Consider the following 12,795-nt stretch of genomic DNA (forward strand, 5'->3'; position numbering starts at 1 on the left):
TTGAGAATAAATGAATTAGAAATGTCGATCACATAACCAGTTTAAAATGTTCAACAAGTGGTGCCAAGATATTAGGAGCTGAGAGGCAGAGCCCAAAATGGTGGAATAAAGACAGGAACTCGCTCAATCTCTTCCCCTCAAATCACTCCAAATTCCTTTAAATCATAACTCTAAGCACATTTTAGAATGTCAGAACACCCAAAAAGATGAAGGAGAACATTTTCCAGCTGAAACCAACTTAGCAGGTCAGCAAAAAAGGCCTGTGACACCAGGGTATAAGTCCAGTGTGCACCTGGTGCAGGACTGCTGCACTCCAGTCTGATTCCACTAGGGCAGAAATGGGTCTAAGGATCTCTGATTCAGGGGCAGAGGCAGTTTCTATATCTCTCAGCACAAAGACACCAGGAAAGACTTGGAAGGTTAACAGAGAAGGTCTGTGGCAAAGGGTGGGAGTCCAGAGCACAATCCCAGCATAAGATGTATTAGTGCAACTTTGGTACCAGCTCCAGCCCAGCATCAGACAGTGAGATGGGGACACTTATAACAGCTCCAGGACAGAAAAGAAGGTTTGTGAACTTGAGACAGTGTATTTTCTCCACCCTGGAAACAAAACCCTGCTTTAATAAAGGGTTTTTTTGAAAAGCCAAGTAATAGGCTTGGAAAATGAGCAGAAAATAGAAAATATTTCTGACCACAGAAAGTTACTATGGTGACAAGGAAGATCAAAACACACTCAGAAGATGATAACAAAGTCAAAGTTCCTACATCCAAAGCCTTCAAGAAAATTAAGCTCAGGCTAAGGGATTTTGAAAATCAAGTAAAAGAGATAGAGGAAAAAATAAGAAAAGAATTAAGAGTAGTATAAGAGGAACTGCAAAAAGCTAATGAGAAGAAGAATGGCATAAAAAGCAAAATTGTCCATTTGGGAAAGGAGGTTAAAAAAGGTCACTGAGGAAAATAATTCCTTAAAAATTAGAATTGAACAGAAGGTAATGACTTTATGAGAAATCAAGATACAATTAAGCAAAACTAAAAGAATGAAAAAATAAAAAAATAAATAAATAGTGAACTATTTAATTGGAAATATATTTAATGGAAAATATATCTAGGAGAGAAAATTTAAAAATTATTGATCTACCTGAAAGTCAGGATCAAAAAAAATAAAAGAAAGAGAGAGAGAAAGAGAGAGAGAGTGAGTCTGGACATCATTTTTCAAGAAATTATCAAAGAAAATTGTCCTATATTCTAGAATCACAGGGTAAAATAGAAATTGAAAGAATTCATCCTGACAGATATTCCAAAATGAAAACTCCCAGGTGTATTACAGTCAAATTCCAGAACTTTCAAGTCAAGGAGAAAATGTTTCAAGCATCCATAAAGAAAAAATTTAAGTATAGTGGTGCCACTATAACAAGATTTAGCAGTTTTTACATTAAAGGGTCAGAAGGTTTGGAATATAATATTCTGGAGAGCATTGAAGATAGGATAATAACCAAGAATCACTTACCTAGCAAAAACTGAGTATAATCCTCAGAGGAAAAGGAGAAGATTCAATAAAATAGAGAATTTTTAACATTCCTTATGAAAAACCAAAGCTGAATGGAAAATTTGATTTTCAAAGATAGGACTCAGGAGATACATAAGGAGGTAATCAGTAAAGTGATATCATAAGGTACTTCAGGCTTATCTGTTTACATTTTTACATGGGAAGAGGATACATTAGAACTTTTTCATCATTATGTCAGTTTTAAGAAGCATATATAGACAGAGAATACAGGTGTGAGTTGAATATGAAGGGACAGTATCTTTAAAAATTGATGAAATTAAGAGGTGAGAGGAATTTACTAGGAAAGAGAAAGGGAGAAGTGGAATGGTGTAAATCATTTACCATAAAAAAAAGAGGCAAGAAAAAGCTTTTTTTTATACGGAAATAGAAGAAGAAGAGAGAGAATGAGTGAATTTTACTCTTATCAGAATTGGCTCAAAGAGGAAATAACATAGACACTTAATATACATATAGAAATATATCTTACCCTGCAGTACAAGAGAGGGGGAATGGGATATGGAAATGAGGGAGGGTGATGGCAAAGGAGTGCTGAGTGCCAAAACATTTTTCAGGAGGCTTAGGATGAAAAGGGGTGGGGGGTGGGAGAGTGGGGGTGGGAGAGAATGTTTTTATTAATAACAATTGTAAAAAGAATTTTGAAGCAAGTTTCTCTGATGAAGTCTTATTTCTCAAACACTGAGGAACCTAAGTGAAATTAATTAAAAAAAAAAAAAAGGGCCATGCCCCAACTGATAATTGATTAAAGTAGATGATCTATGCCCAAAGAGCTATAAATTCACGTATATCCTTTCATCTAACAATACCATTACTAGGTATGAATACAAAAGGGATTTTTTTTTTAAAGAAAAAGACCTATATGTACAAAAATATTTGTAGCAGCTCTCTTCCCAGGACAAAAAATTGAAAATTGAGGTGATATCCATCAATTGGGGAATGGCTGAATAAATTGTGTACATGATTGTCATGAAATATTACTGTTCTATGGGAAATGATGAGTAGGATGCTCTCAGAAAAGAAAAAAATACCTGCAAAGTCTCCAGGAACTCAAGGAAAGTGAAAATGTACTGCAAACAATGTAATAGCAATATTCTGGGGTGACCAGCTATAAATAACTTTGATATTCTCAGCAGTACAATGATCCATGACTACTCTGAAAGATTTAGGATGAAAAATCCTATCCAAACCTCCTCCCCGTCCTCTTCTCCTTTTACTTCTCCCTCTCCCTTTCGCTTTTTTAAAACTGTATTTCTTTTAAGGAGTTATTTTTTGGGGGAATGGGAGATCTATGTTTTTTTTTCACATGGTCTTTTATGGAAATTGAAATATTTTGCATAACTTCACATGGGATTTCTTAATGGGGCTGGGTATAGGACTAAGGAAAAGAATCTGGAACTCAAAAGTTTTAAAAACAAATGCAAAAAGTTTTAATTGTAACTGGGGGTAAATATTAAACAAATAAATGAAAACCAAAAAACTAAAATAAAAAAATTTTAAAGAATATTTACCAAGAAAAGATTAGGAGACCCTGTTTTCCAGAGCTAAGGCCCAGCAAGCAAGCTGCGCTCAGAGTTTATTATAACAACAATCCTTTGTACTAACTCTCTGGATGATCTCAGCCACAGCAAAATCCAGAACTGTTTCATGGAATTATTGTTTTGTTTTTGACCAGTAACAGGTATTCTCTGAGTTCGGACAAATGCCTGCTATATCCATGTTTTGGTTATGAAGCCATGCTATGAATTAAATTTGTCTGTTACCCCTCACTGTCAGGGCTAAAGCTCATATTTTCAGGGAATGATATAGATTTTTCTTGTGAAAGTAAAAGTTGAAGATCAGAAGATGAGAGAAAGAATGCCAGGGAAAGTTGAGAACAGATAAAATGATAAGTGGTTAAAGGATACGAAGAGGCAGTTTTCAGATGAAGAAATTAAAGCTAACTATAGTAATATGGGGGAAAAAAATCTTCCATCATTGTTTAGATAAATGCAAATTAAAACAACTCTGAAGTACCACTTCAGATTGAGGTACACCTATCCAACTGGCTGATGTTTCAGAAAAGAAAAAAAGATAAATGTTGTAAGAAACATGGGAGCTGGTACAATTTTGAAATGATCCCAACCATTCTAAAGAACAACTGGAACTATGCCAAAAGGGCTATAAAACTGTGCATGCCCTTTAACACAACAATATCACTACTAGGTTTATATCCCAAAGAGATTTTTTGAAAAGAAAAAGGACATATATAGATATACACAAAAAATATATTTGTAGCAACCCCTTTTGTGGTAGAAAAAACAAGGCTGATGCATGTAAATAATTAATTTTTTCCATAATGAGCGATCTGATTTCAATTCCTCATAAATATAAGGAAATCCTTTCAAATGGAATCATTCTGTTTATATATAATAACTTGGAGTTTTCATTAAGCCCTAATATTTATACTTACAGATTTTATAAAAGGGTCCTTTTTAGATGTACACTGCTGACATAATGAATGGTAAACTGTTGATACTCCTTCTCCCTCTCATTATTTTATGATCAATTTCCATGTGTTTTCAACTTTATCTTAGTATTATATTGACTTTGTTAAGATAAATATGGGCTGCCCCTTTAACACACTCTTCTTTCACATGTCAAGTACTGAGAAGAAATTCTGAAATAAACTGATAAAGAAATATCACTATTTCTTTCAAGTATGGGAACATATTTTATAAATAAGAGAAATGATATTTAGATTGTCACACATAATTTATAATCTTTGTTAACTCTATAAGAAGAAAGATGGAAGAGGCTGGAATAATTTCTATCACCTCTTCTCTTATACTGTCACACACCAAAAGACTTTGAATTTGAAATTATATTCAAAATCTGTTTCCTTATTCACCAAGTCTGACTTCTCCCATTCATTTTTTCAGTGGTTGCTTTACTTAGGGAGTCTTGCTTAATTATATTATCAGGCAAACATTTATGTTTAAATTTGCCACAACTCATGTTCTACTTCTTCCCTACTCCCAATATTCCAATGTAGCTCAGATATTCCTGATCTTTTCAGATAGAGAACTTTCAATGATACCTTCTCTCCCTTCACAGCCTTTCTTAAATACCAATATTTTTATCTTAATTCATCATACTTATCATTTTTAGGAGAATTTTAAATCAATATTCACACATAAAGAATAACAAAATTATTCTTAAAAGACATTGGAAAAAATGAGTAAATGGTAATAAAAGGAAAAAAAATTCCATAAGGATGATAATCAATTTACACTGTACTTCACTAAGTTTAAAAAACAAAAAGCATCTTTTCTTCCATGTTTACATTATAAAAAATACAACTAGTGACAGAGAAAAACATTTATTTATTTTCCCATAGAGGCTTGTTTATCTCTGATTTAGCATGAAATTTTATTTGAAGCCATTTGAGAATGGCACAATATATTCCTAGAAAAGATGGTGGAAAATAAGACAGGAAATTACCTGACTCTCCTAACACTCTCTCCAGTCTTCCAGAAACAATATAAAATAGTGCCTCAAAATGAACTCTGAATTGCAGAAATAATTAAAGCAAGGTAAATACATTATCTTCTAAAACAATTAAGGAATAAATTAGGAAAAAAAACCTATCCTCTCTAGGTGGTAGCTTGGCCTGACTATAATACAAACCTCCAGGCAGATACCACCAGAAGGAACAAACAACAAGCCCCAAGGGCAGCTCTAGAGGCAGCTTCAGGGACTTTCATTTAAAGCACAATATGGGCGTCAGACAACAGCTCAAGGGAAGACTACAGAGTTCTTGGATGGCTTCAGAAGCTGGGCTCAAATGTACCAACCAGATGTATTTCTTGGCTATGGCTTTGGGTGAGAAGAAGTGAATACAAGTTACTAAGTATGGTAGCAGAAAAGCAGGGAACCTGCCGATTGTGGGCACTCACTGGAGAGGAGAGTCAGGGGTTTTGGTTTCAGTGTAGAAGGGAGAGCTAGAGACTGTAGCTATATCAGAGATACTGCAGGGAACAAGAAAGTTTCCATGACCTTTACTGGGTATCCTGATCATGGCTTGAGATGAGTATCTGAGGTCAGCCCTCCTGGTCAGAAAATAACAACACAAAAACCCTGAATCCTAAGATATTATCCCCCACAACTCAGGGGGAGTTCTACTTTAACACAAAGTTAATAGAGAAGCAATGGCGGGGAGGAGGAGAGAAAGGGAAGGGGATAGAAAGAAGGTGGGGTGGGGAAGAGAGGGGGAGAAGAGGAGAGTGGGGGAAAGGAGGAGAGTGGGGGAGAGAGAGAATGAGAACACCCAATCATAGCTAACTACTATATTGATAGAGAAAAATCTATATTTAAACTCAGAAGAAAACAGTGAAGTTAAAACAGCTACTTCAGTTTTAAAGAGAAAAAAAAGCAAAATGGTCCCAAGCTTAAAAAGAGTTTTAGTAAGACTTTAAGATGAACTTTAAAAAATCAAAAAAAGAGAGGATGAAGGAAAAATGAGGAAAAAATAAGAGTAATGCAAAAAAATCAAGAAAATTATGAAAAGAAAATCAACCACATGGGAAAAGAAATCCAAAACCTCACAGAAGAAAATAACTTCTTAAAAATTAAAACTGGGCAAAGGATGGCTAATGACTTCATAAGGCACTAAGAAATTATAAAACAAACAAAAAATAAATAAATAAGAGAATGTGAAACAATTAAAGCAACAGATATAGAAAATAGATTGAAGTGAGACAATAAAAGAATTCTTAAGAGTAGCTGAAAGTTATAATATGAGATAAATGAAAAAAGGGAGAAGGAATAGAAAAGTACTGCAAAGTGGGAGAACTGTTCGGTTCTGCAAATATGTATTGTATCTAGGATATACTGCTACATATTTAACATATATAGGACTGCTTGCCATCTTGGGGGGGGGGGGAGGAGGGAGGGAGGGGAAAAAACGAAACATAAGTGATTGCAAGGGATAATGCTGTGTAAAAATTATCCTGGCATGGATTCTGTCAATACAAAGTTATTATTAAATAAAAAAAAAAAAAGAAAGAAAAGTACTGCAAAAAATTGAGTATATATTAAAACATAATTAATTTTATAGCTAACTAGATAAAAACAAAAATATTAAATGTGTCTCTTTCAAATTATAATGCAATAAGTTATATTAAATAAGGGACCATAGAAACAGATTAAAAAATAATTTGAGATTAAATAGCTTGATCTTAAAGAATGAGTGGGTGTAAACAAGTCATAGAAAAAAATAATCTTATTAAAGAAAATGATAATGAAATAACATATAGAAATATATGGGAAAAAAGCAAAAGCTATATTCAGAAGAAAATTTCTATTTCTAAATACTTACAACAACAAAAATAGAAAAGGAGCAGACCAATGAACTGGGTATGCAAGTAAAAAAAACTAAAAAAGAACAAACTTTAAAACTAATTTAACATCAAATTGGAAATCCTAAAAATTAAAGGTGACATTAATAAAACTTAATGTAAAAAAAATTTGAATCAACAAATAAAATGAAAAGCTGGTTTTGTGAAAAATGACTAAAATTGCTAAAATTAATATGATTTTTAAAAAGATTATACATTAAATAAAACCAAGTTACTGGTATCAAAACTAATGATGATGAAACCAAAGTAATTGTTAGAAGTTATTCTGCCCAATTATATAGCAATAAATTTTAAGTGAAATGAAATAGTATTTATAAAAAATATGAAATGGTTACATAACAGAAGGAACAGAATATCTAAACCTATTTTAGAAAGAAAAACTGAACAAGTCATAAATGAACTTTCTAAGAAAAAAGCATCAAAATTAGATGACATTATAAGTAAATTGAAGGAGTCTTACCAAACTCTTAACCCTTGAAAGCAAAGTATAAATGTAAATGAATTTTTCTTTAAAATGATAAGAAGCATCTGCCTAAAACCATAAGTAAACATCATTTGTAAGGAACTAAACTAAAAGTCTCAATAAGATCAGGAGTGAAATAAGAATGCCCATTATTGCCAATGTTATTCAGTATCATATTAGAAATGCTAACAATAGCAATAAGAAAAAGAAATTGAAAGAATTAGAATGAGTAATGAGGTTAAAAAAAAAAAACCTTTCCCTTTGCAGATGATATGAAGATATATTTAGAAAATCCTAGAAATTGAGCTGAAAAGCTAGTTGAAATAATTTTCCTTTTCAGAATAAATATTGATTACAGAAATTTAAAACAACTTTGAGATATCATCTCATACCTATTAAATTGGCTAAAATTTGATAAAAGGGGAAAATGCAAATGTTGGAGGACCTGTGAAAAAACTTTGACATTAACACATTGCTAACCATTTCTAATTCAGAATCATGTCCCAAAAGTTATGAAACTGTATATAACATTCAACCCAGCAATACCATTATTAGGTCTGAACCCAAGATGATTGCGGAAAAGGGAAAAAAAAAAAAACCTATATACTTTAAAACACTTATAAGAGTTCTCTTTGTAGTGAATTAGAAGTTGAGAGGATGCCATAAATTGGGAAACGAATAAACAAATTATGCTCTGTGATGGAACAGTACTGTGTTATAAGAAATAATGAGTTGGTTGATTTTATTTAATTTTTTGCAGGGCAATCAGAGTTATTAAGTGACTTGTTCAGGTAGTAAATGACTAGTGTCTGAGATCAGATTTGAACTCAGGTCCTCCTGACTCCAATACTGGTCCTCTATCCAAAAGACAACCTAGTCGCCCTAAACTGATTGATTTTAGAAAAACACAAAGACTTGTATGAAATAATGAAAAGTGAAATGAGTAAAACAGAATGTCATATAAAGTAACAGCAATACTGCTTGAAGAATAATTATGAACAGCCAAATGATTCTGCTTATTATAAATACTCAAATCAACTACAAAGGACATACGAAGGAAGATGCTGTCCTCCTCTAGAAAAAGAACTGATATATGCATAGCATACATATATGATACATGCATATCATATATGTATGCTATGCATACTATGTAGCCATAGTAAGGTATTACATATATTTATAAATTTGTGTTAAATGCTGAACTTCTCTAGTGTGGGGTGAAGAGGACAAGAGGGGAAAAGTTTAGAATTTAAAATGTAATTTTAAAAATTAAAAATAAAAATTGCATTCCTAGGATCCAGATATCTAATTACAATGTACAGACAAGCTTTTGATTTATTTGCTAAAATGGAAAGAGCTCTGAATCAGTAATCCAAGGTGCCAATGAATCCTGGCTCTGCCATTTATTCTCTAGGGAAAATTTGTACTGTGACTTTTCTGGGTTCTCAGTTTCTTCATATGTAAAATAAGAATTTGAACTAATTAATCTATAATGTATTTCTTAGATACATTTTAAATATTTTATGATAATACAATATTTTATCTATATTTAAAGATTTCTACAATTATGTGTGTGGTTCAGAAATGGTGAGGGGTCACCATTTAATAAAAAAAGCTGGAGAGATCTCTAGAAGCAAAGCAAAGTTTATTACACATTCTTGAGAAGGGCGGCAATGGAAGGGAGGAAACACCTTCTGCAGCAAGGTTAACACTTTTAATCCCTTATGCAAATACCCCCTCCCACCACTGACTCTCATCCTCATTGGCCGAGGATCTTACATTCTAAACACGGGAACTACCCAAGAAATTAAACTTGACCAATAAGTACATAGTTGCCCATTTTTGACTGAAAAAGGAAGAAAATGATGTCATGGGAGGATAGCAGAAAGGGGACTTAGGTATGCCCTTGACTAAAGCTTCAAAGTCCTTCAGGCCTACTCAAACTCTGAAGTAGATGAAGCCTTACTCGATTTTCACAACTGTCTTGAAAGATCTCACCTCATCTTGTTCATATGGATCAATTCTGTGCCTCAATATATCAATACATCTATCAGATGCTATCCTTATTTAATGGAGATAGGCTTTCTAGGTCCAAGAGAAATAAAAATATCTCTCAAAATATTTTGGGGGTGTAATGTTTTATAGTCTCATGAAGATGGCTAAATCTTGAAGTGTAAATTAAGCTTCTTCAGAAAACAAATTACTTTTTTTTCCCATGATCACTACTGTAGTCTTTGGTCTCGTTTTGCTCACGATGAGCATTTTTTTTGTCACAGCAAATTAAAAATTATTTATTTATTAAGTCTTTTTAATACCTTGGCAAGTGCAAACCTATGCTACATTGTAGAGAAATTCCTAACAACCTTTCAAGCTTCCAGAGCTAACTGAAGGTTGTTGTTTGTTTTCTGAGGATTAATAAAGCTGTTTTGCAGGACATAGTTTGTCAGTTTTTGGTGGTGAACCACGCTTTCCTCTGCAGTGTGGTTCAACAGATGTTTTGCTTTGGATTTAAAAAGATCTTTGAAATGCTTGAACTCCCCACACCAACAGCTGCTGCAATATCTTTATCAAAGTGACTGAAAAGTACGCTTTCAGAACTATAAATTTTACATGTTTTTCTGGAAGACATACACATTCTTTAATAAAATATGTGCATGGCATGAAATCCAGCACTTAACTGATAAAGAACTAATTAAAAGATATAAAAAAGTGGAAAACCACTTCAATTCAGTTTCACCCAGTAAAGGTCAAGCATTCTGAGTTAGCCAAGTGTCAGAAAAAGCACACAAGTATGACCACTGCTATCACAAAATGCAATTTTATCAAAGTTATTGCTTGTATCAACTAATTTCTCATAGCAGTGAATCTACTTGAAAAAAACTATCATTCTAGCGTCAGTTCAAAAGACTTATTTTTCACGTTTTGTAACCATATAGCAAACATTATCACACATTATCAAACATTGTTAAGGTCCTTAGAAGAAATCTGCATTTGGCCCCATCAAAAAAGCCCAAATGAATGAAGAATATTTATTGTCTAGATTGTGACAAGCAGCTGGACTCATGCTTTGTGCATGGACAGATCTATGTGTGTGTGTGTGTGTGTGTGTGTGTGTATGTGTGTGTGTGTGTGTGTATGGAGAGAGAGAGAGAGAAAGATGTAGATATTAGATATTGATAGACACAAAGATATACATATATACATATACACAGATCTGGATATATATTTATACATACATGTATACATAATATCCAAGGTGTATATATATATTATATATATATATATATATATATATATATATATATATATATATATATATATATACACATATATATACACACAGATCTGAACATATACATGAATACACATGTACACATACACACACACACACAATATTTATATCCAAGAGAGATGATACATATGGACAACAACCTATGCGAGATTAAGTAGGAAAAAAGTATGGATTACCTTCAGAAAATTGAAACTTCTTTAATTACCCTCAAATTTCAGAAACCAAAGGCCATCTTTTTAATACCAATATTCTACTGGTGAACAGCTGTGAGAAATACAAATTGTCCTGCAAAACTGCCTTATTAATCCTCAGAAAACAAACAACAACCTTCAGTTAGCTCTGGAAGCTTGAAAGTAATTTCTCTACAATGTAGCATAGGTTTTCACTTGCAAGGTATTAAAAAGGAAAATTGAAAATGAAATCATATTTTTAAGACAGACTATTAAAATTGCTTCCTGAGTGGCCTCAGATTTTTCCTAACTCCAATCAACTCTTACATTCTGCTTTCTGATAAATCTTCCTTAAAAAATAAATCAGATAACATTTTATATTCACCCAGTACCCCATTCAAAAATTTTGACCATATATAAGAATGGTGTAGAGGAAAGATTATAATATTTGGAGGTGGAATGGAATCATAAATTTAAAACTTGAAAGGATCCCTAAAAGCCATAGGGTAAATACCTCTCATTTAATAGATATATATAATTTGAAGTGAGAGATTACACTACTTGTTTAGGAGCACAGAATTATTATGTATCTGATAGCAAGATTTGAATCCAGGATTTCTAGATTCTAAGTCCAGTACATTATTCATTAAGGCATGCTGCCTTTTCTCTGCACCTAGGTTCAATTTCAAGCCCCCCCCCCCCCACTTCCAAAAAAAATAAATAAGCAAGTAGATTGCTTTGACTGTGTCTATTTTCTTTTTTGTAAATGAAGTTAATACATAAAACTATCTCAAAGGGCTAGTGTTAAAAAAAGTGCTTTAAAAGTTATAAGACTTCAAAAAATTATTTTTTTATTATTATTGAATGACTTCTGTGCTTTTTTGCCTGTCTTGGTTCATCTTGTCTTAGGCCCCTCCTCCTTTTAATTGTTAACGCATTCAGGCTAACTTTCAAAATTTCATAATAATTGGGAAGTTTTTAACTTACACTTGGTGGAAAAAACCCCAAGGAATTTAAATAAGATACCTATAATCTCTAAAATTACTTCTTTGTCTTCTATAACAATTAAATCCTTAGAAATTATTAATATCAAGGAGAATACAGGATAGGATGATATTAATTCTCAGAAACTATTAATCAACAATAATATCTGCTGTATCTAACTCTTCATGATCTCTGTTGAGGTTTTCTTGGCAAAGATACTGGAGTGGTTTGCCATTTCCTTCTCTATCTCATGTTAGAAATGAGTAAACTGAGGCAAATAAGATTAAATGACTTGCCCAGGATCACACAACTGCGAAGTATCTGAAGCTGGATTTGAACTTAAGAAAAGGAGTTCTTCCTATGTCCAGGCTGGGCACTCTATCCACTGCATCACCAAGACCTTCTGTATCTCTTCTGCAAAATTTTGGAATTTGTTCTTCTTGATCCAAAGTACAATTATTTAAAAAAAATAAATTGACTATTGTACCAGCTCTGTTGTGACTCAAGAAACAGAGATTTCTTTTTCAGTAATTTTAATGCAGTAAAGCATTTTATTTATTTAGAAGTCCTTTATTTTGTAACCTGCAATATTTTTTTTAAATGTCAAAAAGCCAAAACACAAGCCCACATCTAAAAGAAGACTATAAGGTACAAATGTATAAAGTTCATAGATATTAATAATAAAGATCTGACTTACTCAAATCCTTACCTATGGCCTATTAAATTTAGATACAATACTAATTAATTTGATGTGTTCACAGCCCATAGCAGATTGCTGTCTCAAAATTGAAAGGTAGAATACCAACAACTGTAGCAAAAAAAAAAAAAAATTATACTTTATTGCGATCAGTAATAAAAAAATATATAAAAATAAGAAATTTAAAAGTGGGCTTTAAAAAGCCAAAAACTTTATAAAGGCAATCAGA

General features: G+C 32.6%; 1 protein-coding gene across 9 annotated transcripts in view; it reads right to left on the bottom strand.

The window, feature by feature from the left end:
* MEF2A (myocyte enhancer factor 2A) overlaps positions 1-12,795 on the bottom strand; it is a 243,666-nt gene that overhangs the window by 115,850 nt on the left and 115,021 nt on the right. The window lies entirely within an intron of this gene.

The sequence above is a fragment of the Antechinus flavipes genome, chromosome 2 (genome assembly GCF_016432865.1).
Source record: "Antechinus flavipes isolate AdamAnt ecotype Samford, QLD, Australia chromosome 2, AdamAnt_v2, whole genome shotgun sequence".
Lineage (NCBI taxonomy): Eukaryota > Metazoa > Chordata > Mammalia > Dasyuromorphia > Dasyuridae > Antechinus > Antechinus flavipes.